At 38.0% G+C, this 16,956-nt stretch overlaps 1 protein-coding gene across 11 annotated transcripts in view; it reads left to right on the top strand.

The window, feature by feature from the left end:
* Positions 1-16,956, top strand: part of LOC132153112 (microtubule-associated protein 2-like) — a 111,792-nt gene that overhangs the window by 35,950 nt on the left and 58,886 nt on the right. For all 11 annotated transcript variants that reach the window (XM_059562351.1, XM_059562353.1, XM_059562355.1 and 8 more), the window contains exon 2: positions 12,077-12,149. The gene's annotated coding sequence lies outside the window, so the exon portion shown is untranslated. The remainder of the gene's footprint in view (positions 1-12,076; positions 12,150-16,956) is intronic.

Here is a 16,956-nt window from a genome sequence, read left to right on the forward strand (position 1 = left end):
TCCACACTGGCACTAGTCGTTCCTGACTTCAAATCTGAAAAACAATCTCAAGTCTTAATCGGAATGAATACGCTTGATTCTCTGTATACTGAATGTTCTGACTTGAATATCCTTGAAAACCATTCTCCACGATACGGGTACTGTGCTGTGCTTAAAACTCTAGAATTACGGCATAAACAGAATGCCAATGGATGCCTTGGACTGGTGAGACTACAGAGCAAGGAGCCCGTCGTCATTCCAGCACAGCAGACAGTTGCTCTCTGTGGAAAAGTAAATGTGGAGTGCTTAACCACTAACGAATGTGTTCTTCTGGAGCCCCCATCAAACTCTTCCCTTCCTGGAGGTGTTCTTTTCCGAAGAGGTGTAGTTCAAATGCCATCGTTTCCAACGCAAAAGCTGAATGTCCAGCTACGGAATGAGTCTCATCGGGATGTAGTCCTGCAGCCAAATGCTGTGGTTGCTGAAATGCATGCCATCGAGAGTATCATCCCTCAAGAACGGGAGGTGAAATCTGTACCTGCTGGTCAGAGCTGTTCCGAAGCAGTGATTACTTTTGACTTTGGCGACTCACCGTTGCCCAAAGAGTGGAGGGATAGGATCAGTAAGAAGCTCAGTGATATGTCTGATGTCTTTGCGCAACATGACCTTGATTTTGGACGAACATCCAAAGTAAAGCATCACATCAAGCTGTTTGACGAAACTCCCTGTAAGCAAAGGGCACGCCCTATCCATCCTCATGACCTGGCTGCTGTCAAACGCCATTTGCAAGAGTTAAAAGAGTCCGGAGTCATCCGGGAATCTGAGTCTCCTTTTGCATCCCCAATCGTAGTCGTACGTAAGAAGAATGGCGACCTAAGACTATGTGTGGATTACCGGAAGCTTAATTCACAAACTGTGAAGGATTCCTACGCTTTGCCGAACCTTGAGGAGTCTTTTTCAGCCTTGACAGGTTCTCAATGGTTCTCTGTCCTGGACTTAAAGTCTGGTTACTACCAGATAGAAATGGAGGAGTCTGACAAGTACAAAACCGCTTTCTCTTGTCCCTTAGGATTTTGGGAATTTAATCGGATGCCTCAAGGAATTACCAATGCACCAAGTACATTCCAACGATTAATGGAAAAGTGTATGGAGGATCTACATCTCACAGAGGTCTTGGTGTTCCTTGATGACTTTATAGTGTTTTCCCAGACCCCTGAGGAGCATGAAGAACGGCTTCTAAAGGTACTGAGAAGACTAAGAGAGTATGGGTTGAAGTTATCCCCAGAAAAATGCAAGTTCTTCCAAACTTCAGTCCGGTACCTTGGCCACATAATTTCGGAGACAGGAGTCCAGACAGATCCTAAAAAGATCAGTACTCTTAAGACCTGGCCAAAACCAAAGAACCTAAAGGAGCTAAGATCATTCTTGGGATTTTCGGGATCCTATCGACGGTTCATCCGCGATTATTCCAAGATAGTGAAACCTCTAAATGAATTAACTGCTGGTTATGCTCCACTGAATTGTAAGACTATGAACAGTGAGTTGAAAGGAAGCTATTTTAACCCAAAAGAGTCATTTGGGAGCCGATGGACAACCACTTGTGATGAAGCATTCAGCACAATTATCTCCAAACTTACTAGTGCACCTGTGCTTGGTTTTGCAGGCCCGACCTTACCTTACATCCTCCACACAGACGCGAGCACCATAGGTCTTGGCGCTGCATTATATCAGGAGCAAGATGGAGAAAAAAAAGCCATAGCTTTCGCCAGTAGAGGTCTTTCCAGAAGTGAGTCTCGATATCCCGCCCATAAGTTGGAGTTTCTTGCTTTAAAGTGGGCAGTGACCGAGAAATTCTCTGACTACTTGTATGGCAATCACTTCTCTGTCATAACTGACAGTAATCCTCTTACTTACATCCTTATTTCCGCAAAGCTTGATGCCATAAGTTATCGTTGGCTGTCAGCGTTCGCTACCTTCTCCTTTGATCTGACCTACAGATCAGGGAAGCAAAACCAAGATGCGGATGGGTTATCAAGACGTCCCCATGGCGAGTTGATCAATGACATGGTATCACAAAAGGAACTTGAACGGATACAGCAATTCGCCGCCAAGCATCTGGGTGGAGATGAAGGTTTTGTCATGGACTGTGCTGTTGTACAAGCTGTGTGGGACAAGCATCTGGTTCAGACAGGATGTGGAACTCCTCATGCTCTAGTGAAGTCCCTGGCAATGGAGCAGGATGCGATTCCTGGTTGCTTTACTCAAGACCTGACTGAAGATGAATCTGCAGTACCCGGTTTAACTGACATAGACCTGAAACGTGAACAAAGGGAAGATGTGATTCTGAACCAAGTCATCAGTCACCTGGAAGAAGGTCAAATGCCGTGCCGGGCAGTGAGGTATGAATGTCCAGACATTTCCTTGTTGCTGAGGGAGTGGAACCGCTTGGAACTAAAAGATGGAATTCTGTACAGATGACGGCAGTGGGATGATCAAACAACTTACCAATTGGTGTTACCTTTTAAGTTCCGTGCTATGGTGCTGGAGAGCCTGCATGATCAGATGGGCCACATGGGAGTAGATTGCACCCTCGACCTTGTCCGTTCTCGCTTCTATTGGCCAAAGATGAGTGCTGATGTTGAGAGGAAGGTTAAGACCTGTGAACGGTGCGTGATGCGGAAAGCTTTGCCAGAGAAATCTGCCCCCTTAGTCAACATCCAGGTTACACGGGCCCTTGAGTTGCTCTGTATAGACTTTCTTTCCATCGAACCAGACCGAAGTAATGTCCAGAATGTACTTGTCATGACGGACCATTACACCAAGTATGCGGTTGCCATACCCACCAACAACCAGAAAGCCAGGACTGTGGCTAAATGCCTTTGGGATGGATTCATTGTCCACTATGGTTTCCTGGAGAGGATACTAAGCGATCAAGGAGCCGACTTTGAATCCAAACTCATCAAAGAGCTTTGCGAGATGGCAAAAATTCACAAGGTACGGACAACTCCCTATCATCCTCGCGGTAATCCCGTTGAGCGGTTCAATAGGACACTCCTAAACATGTTGGGTACCTTGAAGGAACAGGATAAGTCACATTGGCACGACTTTGTGAAACCATTAATGCACGCCTACAATTGCACAAAAAACGAGACAACTGGATTCACGCCTTATGAGCTCATGTTTGGGAGGCGACCCAGACTACCGGTCGATTTAGCCTTTGGGCTACCCGTAGAAAAACCTGTCCACGAGTCGCAGTCCACATATGTTCTCAAGTCTCAAAGCCAGACTTGAAGAGAGTTAACGAATCGCCACTCAAAACACTTCAAAGTCTGCAAGAAGGAATAAGGACAGATTCGACAAACAAGTGAAAGAGTCAACTCTTGAAGTGGGAGATAAAGTCCTAGTGAGGAACGTCCGAATCAGGGGAAAACATAAACTCGCAGACAAGTGGGAATCTACTATCCATATAGTAGTGGAACGAGTAGGAGACCTGCCAGTTTAAAAAGTTCGTCCACAAGATAAGGATGTTCCTCTACGAGTGTTGCACAGGGATCTATTATTACCTTGTGGTTTCCTTACTTCTTCTGAGGAGAGTGTTCCCGACCCAGTAAGCATCTCCAAGCCTAAGACACGAAGCCAAAGAAAGAGAGAACTGTTAAATGAGGAACAATCAGATTCAGAGGATGAAATTTGCATATTCAGTAGAATTCCTGTTGGAAAAACAAAGATTATCTATGCATATGACACCGCGAAGTCAAAAGCAACTGATGGGAAAGAAAAAGACTTACCTCAGGGATCTGACTTACCTCAGGAACCAGAACTACCTCATGAAACGGAATTACCCCAGACTGTGAACGGTCCAGCTAACAGTCTCCCACTGGATGAAAGTTTAGGAGAGGTGACAGAAATGTATGAACCTGCAGATCCTGACGTACAAGAAACTATACCAACAGGAAATGAAATTGGAAGAGGATACTTACCTTCATCCGATCCAACTGGTGATGAGGAGGAAAAAGATATATCCACGGATGCTCAAGATCTGGAAGAAGAAACAGAACCAGTTAATGCATATGCAAGATCAAGTGTAGATCAAAATCTAAGAAGATCAAACAGGGTCCAAAAACCACCAAAGAAATTCCATTACCCACAGTTGGGTAATCCCCTTACCTCAGTAGTCCAAAACTTGTTCCAGTCATTGAGTGAGGCAGTAGTTAATTCAATGAGTCTTGCTGATATACCTATAACTGATTTAGTGCTGCCCAAGAGTTACTAAAGGGTCAAGTAAAGGACAAAACGCAAAGAGACTTGCTTATCTTTAAGAGGGGAGAATGTAACCCTTTATAATTAAACAAAGTAATTATAAAAAGGAATTAAATAAAGAGTTGTTAAAACGAACCAGAAATTATTAAAGAGTGCAAGAAAAATGATAAAATCAAAAACAAATGCATTTCAGTGTGATGATTAACATCTTAATGATTGTCCAATTGCGTGAGATTTATTGTTGATGTCCCGCCCCACCACGTTAGTTCTTTATGGGGGAAACCATTTTACATCACTAATTACTGCGAGACGAGCAGCAGCATAACTTTTTGTAAAAGTTCAGATCGACAGAGAGGATTGAAAAAGAGACATTTATATGATCTATTTTCTTTGGATTTGGTGAGTACACATTTTGAAATGTTTAAACTTTCATAAATGTAATTAATTGTGTACAGATGTGTTTAAATTGAGAGAGAGTGAAAACGTATTTCTTTGTTGGTATGAAATGCTGATAAGGTCTGATATTAACGAGCAAAAAGTTATGTAATGGTAAGAGTATGTGTATATGAGTTCGTAATGTTCATATTTTGTTGTTGATCATATTGAACGAGTGGTTTTCTTTAAGTTGTATAATGTTATCTAAGCTGTCTAATTACTATTGAAGAGAAGCACAAAATGTTCAATAGGATAACAAGTGCTACTAATTACTGTTGTTAACCTAAAAGCAGTGAACCTAATGTGTATTGTGAACTAAATACTGCCTGTTACATATTCAGGTCGGGTTTTTTGTCCTGCTGGAAATGCGTTCATTTCGGCGCGACGATCTAAGATGGCGAGCCTTCCCAGTGAGATGAACATTGAATGATTTCAGATTTGAGTTGAAATCAACACCTGTGGATTCGGGTAGGAAAGTTCTGATTGCCTGATAGTTTTTGAAAGACTGCTCAGAGTATTTTATTTTTCTGCACAACAGATTTTTCTTTGAAACTATAGAATCATTTTACGATTCTAAGGAACTTTGGATTCTCCGAACTGAATCTTTTGAATCTAATCTTTTGGATTGAATCTTTCGAAACGAATTGTTGAATCTGAGCCTCTAAATGAACTTGAACTGAACTTTTCAAACAACCTTTTGAACAGATACATTGAACTGCTGTCTACTGAACTGTTTGTTTGTATTTTGTTCAATTCGTTGAGTTTATTGTTGAATGTGATTCAGTGAGTTGTCAACATTTACAATTGTGACCATTTGTAAAGGTTTATAGGGTTGTATTTGATATTGATTTTGAAGGTGTAGTAATTTAGGATATTCTTATAGCCTAGAGGGTACATCCAACTAATTGAACAAACCGAGTCAAGTGAAATTGTTCATTGATTGTGAATTTAATCCATATAACTGTGGTTTGATATTGATCAAAAGACTGTCACAAATTGTTTATTTAATTTATTTCAATTTATTATTTTTTTTTTAATATCAACCATTACTTCCAATCATTCATTTAAATACAAAGATTTACTTTATTATTTAACCAGTGTTGTCGTTATTACACCTCCATATTCAAACCTACTGGCCTATAGTGAATATTAGTAACAAGTTCAATATTAATTGACACGTGTGCTACACCAACATGTTTGAAAAACTCACTGTGTGGTTGTAAATCTGTGTGCATGTCCTATAGAATTTATATCCTAGTGCATCTAGCAGTAAATCAATTATTCAATGCAAACCATACGAGTCAGGTGTATCTGTTAACTTAGTGACCCGTGGCTGTTGGAGAGGTGATTCTTTCACACCCTGTTAAAAGATTAAGGTCAGTGTTGTTGTCAGTGCTTCTACAAACAAGAGCTTGACAGAATTAGTGTCCAGTTCAGGCACCCCGTGGGTCTATCCCATATTTCTAAAGGATTACAGTATATTAGGTGGTCAACACTTTAGAAAAGGGTAAATCCAAATTGACCATTGGCTGCACTACTGATTTTTATAGTAATTTTATATTATAACTGTCATTAAAAATAATTTTGCACCTCGGCATAAATTCAATATATAACAATAAATTCCAAATGTAAAAATGTGCTGCAAAACTACATTAATACATACAGCTTTAAAGTTTGTATTCTTTTAAATCAAGTTAAGTTTTTTCAATGCTAAGAGGTCATGTTGTCACGTATTAATCTTCATCACACGTCTTTACCTGATACGAATTTGGAGGTCAGAGTTCACCAAACTTGTTTCACCACTCCTTCATACCGTAATTTGGCTCATATTTCTCATAATTTGGTTAATTTCTATACCACACAGCAATTTAAATACTAAAATCTACCAGAGTTTGTGTAAAATTGTTTGAATAATGTTGTTTGTTTCAGTCTTTGTGCTCTTGACTTTTAGCCAATCAGAGTGTGTGTTTTGTGCCTGTGCAGTTATTATGCAATTTTGTGCGGTTAACCTGCACATATTGATTAAAGGCCTGGTCAAGATGAAAGCCCTGTTATGTTAATGTTACTTTTTTTCCCCCTGCCCTGCTCTTAAGATCTTTAGTGGTGAAACACCTCAGCATCTCTCTCTTCATCCATCCACATTCGCTCGAGATCAATTAGTTTGTGTGAAGACTGTATGTAGATGTGCTTGTGGGCTGTTTTGGAAGAAAACTTAGGGGATAGTCTTGGCAGAAGGCTTAATTATTGTGTGAATATGACCACTGTGTCGTTTAGCCCTATTGTCCAGAGCCAAGCTATTCCACTTTCGCAGGTCACTTTATTTAAGGCTGTCACTTGAAAACACAGAGCAGAAGAATTGGCAGAATTGTGCAGAAATTATTATAAATATGGTAAAATGTGTTTAATAGAGTTCAAATTACCCTAAATATTTATGAGGTGGGCCGTCCGACATCACAAGGCCTTGAACAATATTCCCAGTTGTCATTTCACAGTCAATGGCTCTGTCTTGGTGTTTTTGTTGTTTTATCTTGGAATGCCAAAGATTTTCTGGAAATTTATTTTGGAATTTCAACTGAAATGTAACATAGGTTATAATTGTGAGATAAATAAGATATATGTTCATGTTTGGAGATCGAGGTACGATAAAGAGACATCCAACCCCGGATTAAATAGACAAGAAAGCTTGTACGTGCTCTCTGACTCCCGATAAGCATTTGTGATTTGCATTTTACAGACACTTTTATCCAAAGTGACTTACAGTGCATTCAGGCTGCACATTTTTTCTTTTACCAGTATGTGTGTTCCCTGGGAATTGAACCCACAACCTTTTGTGTTATGGTCAATGCTCTACCACAGAGCCACAGGAACACTGAACAGCAGAGAAACCTTGTTGTACCTTCAGCTGTCTTACCATAAGATAAGACAATAGCATCAAAGACAAGATAGTTTCTCACGAGAGAGGAGAGGCCTAAATCGACGCTTGATAACAAATACACCACCTTTGTAAGCAGAAGTGTGTGATATAATGAAAAAGTCTGGTGTTTGTAGGTCTCAGGTGGGAGTCCTGTCAGTTTACTCGTGTTTGGCGGTCTTGAGGCTGTGTATAGAAGGGGGATTAGATCCAAGGTGCAGCTGCTGTTTGCTGGATTAGAGGATGTCTCTCCTCTTCACACTCACCCCACAGGAGGCCTAACCTTAGGGCAGCTTGTCCTCCTCGATGCAGTCTGGAGTTTGTGTGGGGTGGAATAGCCATCAGGCTAATTAGGACTGATCCACCATAGCAGAGGCTTGGTTCAGTCTGTATACATGAGCATCTGCTGTGGGGACACTTTGATATGCTGGTGTAGGGAAGATTATGACTAGATCCTGCTTGGGAGGAGATAGATTTGTTGTTCTAATGACTGAGAAGGGATGTGGGTTGATGTTCAACACTTCACGTTATATTATTGCTTGATAATCATTGAAAGGTTTTTATAATTTCACTTAAAAGTCATTATAATATAATGTCATATATTGTAATACCATGACATTACAGTTTTATTGAAATAATAATATTTATTTATTTATTTAAATCATATTTATTTACTTTTTTATTTACTGGGTTTATTAGTAAAAAGAAGAAAACATTATTAAATTGATTTTTTTTTACAGTATTAGATGTTATATTATAGTATATTAAATATATCAGTGTGGGGAAATTGTATGTGTAAGGCAACATAGTTTCCAAATAACAGATTTCTTATTTAGGACTACATTCAAGGAAGGAATTCTTAAAGGAAATTCTGTTATCATTTATTCACCCTCATTTCATTCCAGATTCATTCTGGATGCACTGTCCCTTTAAGAAGAACAGTGCCACCTTTATTTCTAATAGGTCTTTGTTGCAAATGATTGATTGGAACCGTTTAAGGTTTGAAGCCTTGTTCTTTAGCCATCACTCTTGGGGGGTTTCTATTGAGTCAATATGTGGATGACCACTTTGCACTCTGTAATATATGTTAACAAAATTACAAACCATTGTAATTGTAACTCTTTAAGAAGCATGTCAGTGTCCAATCTGCTTAATTATAGGAAATGTTATATATAATTTAAATTAATATAAAATCATTTCAAAATAATTTAAATTATTATTATTTAGTTTATGTAAAATGTATATTATGTCCTCACATTTGAAACCCCTAATCTTTGTAACTGAGGTGAACTACAGATACCCCCTCCTCATTGTGTAGGAACCACGTGAATTGGAATACAGCTTAACACTTCATTAGGAAAGACGGTCAGGGAAAACCATGCAAATCAGTATGCAGACAAATAAAAGTGCTCATGTTTGCTTTACATATCTCAGACATACGTGTTTTTGAATTATCATGGCCCACCCTCATCCTACTCTATGCGGCGCTGGCACACCACACACGGCTAAACCCATCAGACACGCTATTTCGGGAAGGCAGACGCCCATGTTACCAGGAAAATGCATGAATATAAGCAGGCCTCAGAGCCTTGGAAGCTATGAGCATGAAAAAAGATTAATTCAGTGGTCGGGGGACAATCATCTGTATGAGGTTTGGGGTGGGGTTTTTAGGAGGGTTAGAGGGTTCTCTGCCCGTTTGCCTGTCTGCAGTGCCTTCAGAATCCCACATTTGTTGAGATGATGATGATGATGATGATGGGAGAGAGCATGAACAGCCCAAGGGGAAAGATGAATGAAGACAAATCTTTGTTCTGCCCTAATAATGACGGTCAGCAAAATATTAGCAGAGAGAGAGAGAGAGAGAGAGAGAGAGAGAGAGAGAATTGGGCTGAAGAGAATAATAAGTCAATGTTTTTAAAGAATAACTCAAATGAAAATGAATATTTAGTCATAATTTTTAGCACTTTTAAAACTAAAAACTTGTTAGTTACTGAAATAAAGCTGAAATAAAATATAAAATTAGGTGAAAAACATAAAATGAGAAAAAAAAATCTAGTAAAATTGCAAAAAGCTAAATGACCAAAACAATTAATTAAAACAATTACAATTAAAATATAAAAATGAAAATATAAAAATAAAAGCTAATTTCAAGCATAATAAATACTATAATATATAAATAAAATAAAACACTGTATGCTGTATTTTTTTAATTATTATTTTTATGTATTTATTTTTGACATTTCACACAAAATTTGTAAGATTTTTCATACACCCCTTTCCCATTCAACCAGAGTTCATAGTGACTACGGATGTCAAGCTCAAAAAAGGACACAAATATAGCCATAAATTCCATGGTCCAAATTATTATCTATATTCCATGTTTCATAAAATAAATAACAGTATATGGGTTTGAAATTACATGAGGTTGTGTATAAAATGACAATGTTCATTTTTGGTTGAACTATCCCTTTAATTAAACAAATGGGGCACTATAAATTCCAGCTGAATTAAAACCTAACTTTAAATCATTGATGGTTCGGATCCAATATAAGCATCAAGGATAAGAAGGATGAGAAGACTTGTTCATGGTTGGTCTAGTGTAAATGTGCTCCACTGTAGACCCAAATGTTGTCTTTACTTATATGATTAAGTAATCTTGACTAAACATTACTTACAGTTTTATGTTTTGGGCACATAAATCAAAAACAAGATAATTAGATCATTAGAATTAGATAATTACAAAAGACTAGTCTCTCTTCGTTTTGTCTGTAAAACAACAGATAAAATAAATAAGTAAATAAAAAATACCAATAAATAAATAAAAATAGATCTCTCAAGGTCTCAGCATCTTCAGTTACCAGTTTGACTTTATTTCATAAAAAAGTTCTTGAGACTCATCAGAGGTTAAGATATTAATGTTTTAGTGAAAAGTAAAAGTTTAGTAAAGTTTGGTGTCACCGTGATAGAGATCAGTGTTTGCTTTAGTTGGGCTCTTGAACCTTGATTTCTTAAGTATTTGTTTTTCTCTGGCTGCATTATCTTTGTCTTTCTAGAGCATATTCCATAAAGCAACAAATGCAAGAGAAAAACCGGATCAGATGATATTGGTTACTTATTGTTGATGATACAGTCATTACTCGATTCAATTGAGGGAACACGTTTATTCAATCAGTTGAGTTGAGTCAACTTATTGAGGGTTCAGTATCGAATAAAGGCCTCATTCACCTTCACTAGTAAACAGAGAGTGGTTTGGAGGACTTAATGCATTGTGAGGAGTCAGTGAGGGGAGGGAGTCAATATTGAGGCCATTTGAACACCAGCTTCTGTCATATTTCCAATCAAAGTTTCCTGTCTGCATTGCTCTAGTATTTCATATGGTCTGTGACAATTGTGGCCAACATGGGAATAGTGAGAGAAGAGATTCCGTACAGCTGAAAAAAAAATAGAAGTAAAGATTAAATAGATTGGAGCTCCCTGCTGTGTAAAACCAACAAAGTGCAACAAACTGTTTAGCACACTTTCATAAATATTCTCACAGAAGGAAATAGAATATAGAAAATAGAAATATAGAAAGATTTATTTTGCTATTATCAGGCTTTTATTTATTAAAGTACACTATCTATCTTTCTATCTATCTATCTGCCTGTATGTCTGTCTGTCTTTCCGTCCCTCCGCCCCTCCGTCCTTCTATCTATCTACATTTTTGATAAAGGAATGTAGATCCCACCTTACAGTTAAAAGCCTGAAATAATATTCTTGTTTGTGATTGAAGCTGAAAAACTGTTTATGATGCCATTATTGTCAGATTTTATTTTGAGAGCTGTACTTGTATGACTATAAATTGTCCCAGGGTTGTTTCAAAAATGCTTGCCAAGTGGACTTACTTGCATTTGAAAAATCTTTGGTTTGATGTCAGCTTCATGACCAATGGTGTGAGTTTTGGTTGGGGCTATGTGCTTGTGTTTGAGTGAATATCAGATTAAAGCCAGAAGGAGTGTTTGGGGAAACCTGTTTGGAACCTATAATTTTCTTTAACTGTTAAAATGTAGAGATACTGTATTGTTGAAAAAGCCTTCATTGCCTTTCCGCAATGTCATTCTTTAGTTCTGCACTCTGTTATAGCTTTAGAGCATTTGAGCTGGTTCTAGAACATTCTGCTCACTCACTGGGTCATTAATTTTTTACTTTGCTCTTGGTTACAGTCTATCAGGCTGTTAATTATATTATCATCTCACAACTCTACCTTTCTCTCTCTCTCTCTCTAACACACACACATATCCCTACCCCCCACTCAGACCACTCTCACACTTGCTTGATTGTTGCAGAATGAAAAGCAGATACTAAACTCACACATGTGCATCTCTGTCCATCGACGAGAATCATGTGTTGTAGCTGTCGAGGTCACGTGACTGAAATAAGGCAACTCTGAGGACACCTTGAGCTCACCTGCTACTTTTCTCTCTCTCTCTCTCTCTCTCTCTCTCTCTCCAGGTCCATCTGTGTTTCTCGCTCTTCCTCTGTGCTACACGCTGAAGAACAGGATCCTACACGCCGATCTCATCAGGTAGGCTCTTTATCCTTTTTCCTCGCTTTTCTTTCTGTCTCTCTGCTGTTTTCTGCCTCTCTGCTCACCGTGCTGCAGAGATGCTGCATCACTGTGTGTAACGCTCTGGCACGTAAGGTGTGTGAGAATCTGAGAGGCTGAAATGGGCAGTACCAGCATTCTGATTTAACAGCCCTCTGTATATTTACACTTCCTCCTCCCCTCTTTTGTGAATTAACAATTAATTTATAAATCATTTGTCTGTGCATTGTTTTCTGCAGTTTTTGAGCATATATGTACCCATTAACTAGTCATGCTCTCTTAGCTCTACATGCTTGACACATTGAAGCAGATGTGTTTTATGTGTGTGATGTAATTGTGTGTGTGTGTGTGTGTGTGTGCATGTGTGATTGCTGGTCAGGATAACATGCTTGTTGGATTCAGGGTGACGTGATGATGCTGGTCTAGACACCTGCCATTAGCATCATCAGACTGTCCAGGTACATAACGGTGATGATGGCAGTGATTTAATGATGACGTGGGTCACCATGGGTGGGTGATATAACAAAAAATCATATATCACACTATTGAAGAGTAATTGTATATCATGATAACTGTATACATACACAAATACATACATGCATACATGCATACACACACACACACACACACACACACACACACACACACACACATATATATATGGGCATAGATTCATTTTTTTAATCTAGATTAATCTCACTGTGATCTTGAAATTAATCTAGATTAAAATGGCTCATTCGAAATCTGCCGAAGGCATTCAGAATATGTGTTACACAAATAAAATTGACAAACATTAAGTCTTTGAGAAGGGGTTTATTAGGCTAGGTGGTGCATTAGAAAAGGGGCTCATCTCCTGTTTCCAAAATGCATCACAAAGTGCTTGAAAAAGCTGTAAACTAATTCCACATTGCACAAGGTGCAAACAACCTTAGGCCTGTTTCACACATACTGTCTGCAGTGCGTATGCGTTGCATATTTTTTTACGCACCCATGTTAACAGATTCCAGTTGCATTCCAGGAGCATTGCATCTGCAAACGCGTCCTGTGTGAAAGCACATCAAGTCCGTGCTGCACCACATACATAATGCACACGGACTGCATACGCACTGCAGACGGAGTATGTGTGAAACAGGCGTGAGCAGGGCCGTAGCTGGGGTCAGCAGGGACCCGGTGAAGGTTGTACCAGTGGGCCCTGATTGAAATTGTTTAATTTGTATGTTTGTTTATTTTTATTTATTTGTGCTATTTACACAATGCTTAAGTTTTTTCCAAGTTTGTAGGTGTCAAGGTACAGAAACCAAATAATTAAATGTAAAATAGCACTGGATAGTCTTCAATCTAAAAATGAAATATACAATCAAACCTACATTTATTCAGACACCTTCAACATTTCTCACATTATTACAGTTTTGCTATATATAAAAAAAATTATATCTAGTGTCTGAATAATTTTTGGTTTGACTGTTAAAACTACAAAGTAATTCAGTCAAGAGCAGTGAGTGATTTTCATTTTCTTGGATTAACATTACAGCAGCCAGTCGCTAAATTAGGCGCGGTCACTTTAAGAGACTATGAACGCATCCAATATAATACACATCCCATTTTTTTCCTCAATTGTGTACTTTCACTTAAGAAATAACTGACAGTTTTTTCTAGCATAATTTCCAAGGTGGATATTTTGACATATTTTGTATGTATTTGTCGGCACAAGAGCAAAAATAAGCAAATTCGATGTTCAAAGTGTTTTGAGATGCCTTTCTGCGTGAGCCCTGAACACCAAAACACCGCGAGTACTGAATTGGCAGAAGAGAGCTCGGTTCAGTGTCGCTGTCCGTGATACGTGGCTCTCGATCTCTCTCGTGTGCACAGAGCACAGCGCGCGAGTAACCAGCTACTCTGTTCAGCTTTTCCGCGTCTTGTGTTTGGATGCTTTAATGTTTAAATCGACAAGCGGTAAGGCTTAAAAACACGTGAAAAAGATAAGCTTTCGTGACGATGCGCAGCAGTGGCCCGTCAACTGTCCTGAGCATCTTTTTAGGCTGACCTCAACCAGTCAGTTATATAAAATATCAAGGTGAGAGTCAGTACAGCTTGCTTAGTAGAGTCTATACTATAGACCCAGCTCCCAACCCAACTTTGAGAATAGATTAACCGCGATATTTTTTTTATCGCCCGATAAGAGTCGTTAACGCCAAAACGTCCCACCACTTATATACACACACACACACACACACACACACACACACACACACACACACACATATTCTCAATGGATTCTAAACTTTTAGCTGAACATTAAAAATATATATATATTACATACTATTATATATATTATAATATATTATATATATTATAAAATATATCTATATTATAAAATATATATGACATACTATTATATAGGACATACTATTATATATTACACACAATTTATATTTTCATTTAATTTTTTAATTCATGGATTAACAACAAATTATTTTAATTCACACACATATAAATTACATAGTATATTATATAGTATATACATTTCCAATTTAAATACATTTATAATTTATTTTCATATATATTTGAATGTGTTTGTGTGTATGTAATCTAGATTTAATATTTTTGCAGGTATGGACATTCATATTTTTTTTTATATGGGGTGCATTTTTATTTGGGGGGGGGGGGGGGGGTGATCATTATTTACAATAATTATAATTTTCAAGCAGGTCTTTTCTACTGAGTCCCGTACATGACATGCAAAAAAAATAAATAAATTGTGTGCACGATTTACTAATTTGTTCCCTCAATGTACTAAAAAATGCACACGATTACTATTGCATTCCCTCGATTTACTTTTGTGTTCCCTCGATTTGATAAATTGTGCACATTATTTATAAATCGAGTGAACGGAATAGTAAATCGAGGGAATGCAATAGTAATCGTGTGCACGTTTTAGTACAATGAGCGAACAAATTTGTAAATCGTGCACACGATTTAGGCTACTATTATTTTCCTGCATGTCATGTGCGGGGCTCCATACTTTTCTATACAGAAACTGTACATATGTCTTATTATTCTCTGATCATATTTCAGCTCGGGAGCAGCTTTCAACTCTGATATGGCATCTTTGGCACACATTAGATGCAAATAATAATTTAATTTGTTTAAGCTTTATGTGAGAAACAGAATTACATTTAATATTGGACTACATTTATGGTGCTTTTTATTAAATCTTGTCATGCCGCCAAACTGAATGAGGTGCAGTGCAGTACATCTGTAGCTGTACTGGAGTGCTGGCTGATCTCAGAATCTCACAAGAGACCATTTTGTCACCGAAGTTGACATTGACAAGAGAGTTCTTGAATTGTAATGTTGTTAAATTCCATCTTTTATTTCTTTGCCCACCCCTTTACCAATCTTTGTGCTCATGACAGAAAGCATGAATCAAATGCAACGTGACCTTTTCTCATCCATTTATCTGTGTTCCTCTTTCTGAATAAGGTCAAGATACAGGTAACTGTAGTCTTCATGCATCATGCCAGAAGGCCTGTAAAGCAGAGGAAGAGTGTTTCACTTGCTGTCTGTCTTCATATTTTCTTTTGCCTATTGTCTTGAACAAAAATACTACATTTGAGTTTGATTATTTTAAACTGTTTTCATAGCTGCCATTGCAGCACAAACCTCCAGTCATTGCCTGTTGGATAGGAGAAGCACATGTGCTTGTTTCTTAATCGATGTGTTTGTGCATCCTTTTGCAATTTTTCCTTCTAAAAAAAAAAAAAAAAAAAGAATAGTTCACCCAAAAATGAAAATTAAATATTTACTCAAAATATTAATTCACACTCATTTCATTCTAAACCTTTTATAAGATTTTAATCTTCCGTGGTTCACACAAGTTGAAATTTTGTCCTATGAAAGAAATTATGTATGATGACAGAATTTTGGGGGTGAACTATTCCTTTAAACATGCTCTTTACTGAAGAAAATATTAAGAGCTTCTGTTCTGTATGATGCCAAACATTTACTGATGGGTGCACATGTTTTATGTTGCTGGGTCATTCCATGTGTCATTTATGATATATTAAAACGCTCCTCAGTGCGGTGTAGAAGCATGTGAAGAGAGAATTGTTTACTTGGCAAGCACACAGTCTCTTTCATTGGGAGGCACTGCAGCAGGGAAAGAAATGATGTAATGTCCAAAGGTGGGAGGATTGGTCACCCCCTTCTTCTCTGTCTGGCACAGGCAGAAAAGACAGACAGGAAGGGCACGGTTCTCAACCTGCTGATCGAGAGAGACTGATACTCTGTTAGCGTTAAGTGGATACTACAGTCACAGCTACCGCTCATGTCAGGAATGGTGTCATACCAGGTTCTGATCATACTTAGTTATTCAATGCATTCCATGAAATTATACTGTGAATGATTTCAGATCATTCCCATACTTATATTCCATGCTTAAGCTGCTTGATTTTAAAATATCTTCTGTGTTCAGCAGAAGAAATAAAGCCATACTGAATCATGTTTGGATGGATTATCCCGTTAATATTTATTTGATATTTGTATTCATACTCCCTTTTCTCATAATCGGAGCATAATAGATCCAATTCCATCTGTCACCAGGATAGATTGTCTAAGAGACTCAATTTCAGGTATTTGTCAGATTTGACGATGCGTTGCATTTTGCCTATTAAAAAAAAGTCGGATTTGTTGTTGTTAAATTTGTTGTTAAATCCATGAATATGAGACACGGGTTGAGAATTTTCTCTCATACCACATTAAAATCCTCACTGAGATGATCACCGCA

This window comes from Carassius carassius, chromosome 11, assembly GCF_963082965.1.
Source record: "Carassius carassius chromosome 11, fCarCar2.1, whole genome shotgun sequence".
NCBI lineage: Eukaryota > Metazoa > Chordata > Actinopteri > Cypriniformes > Cyprinidae > Carassius > Carassius carassius.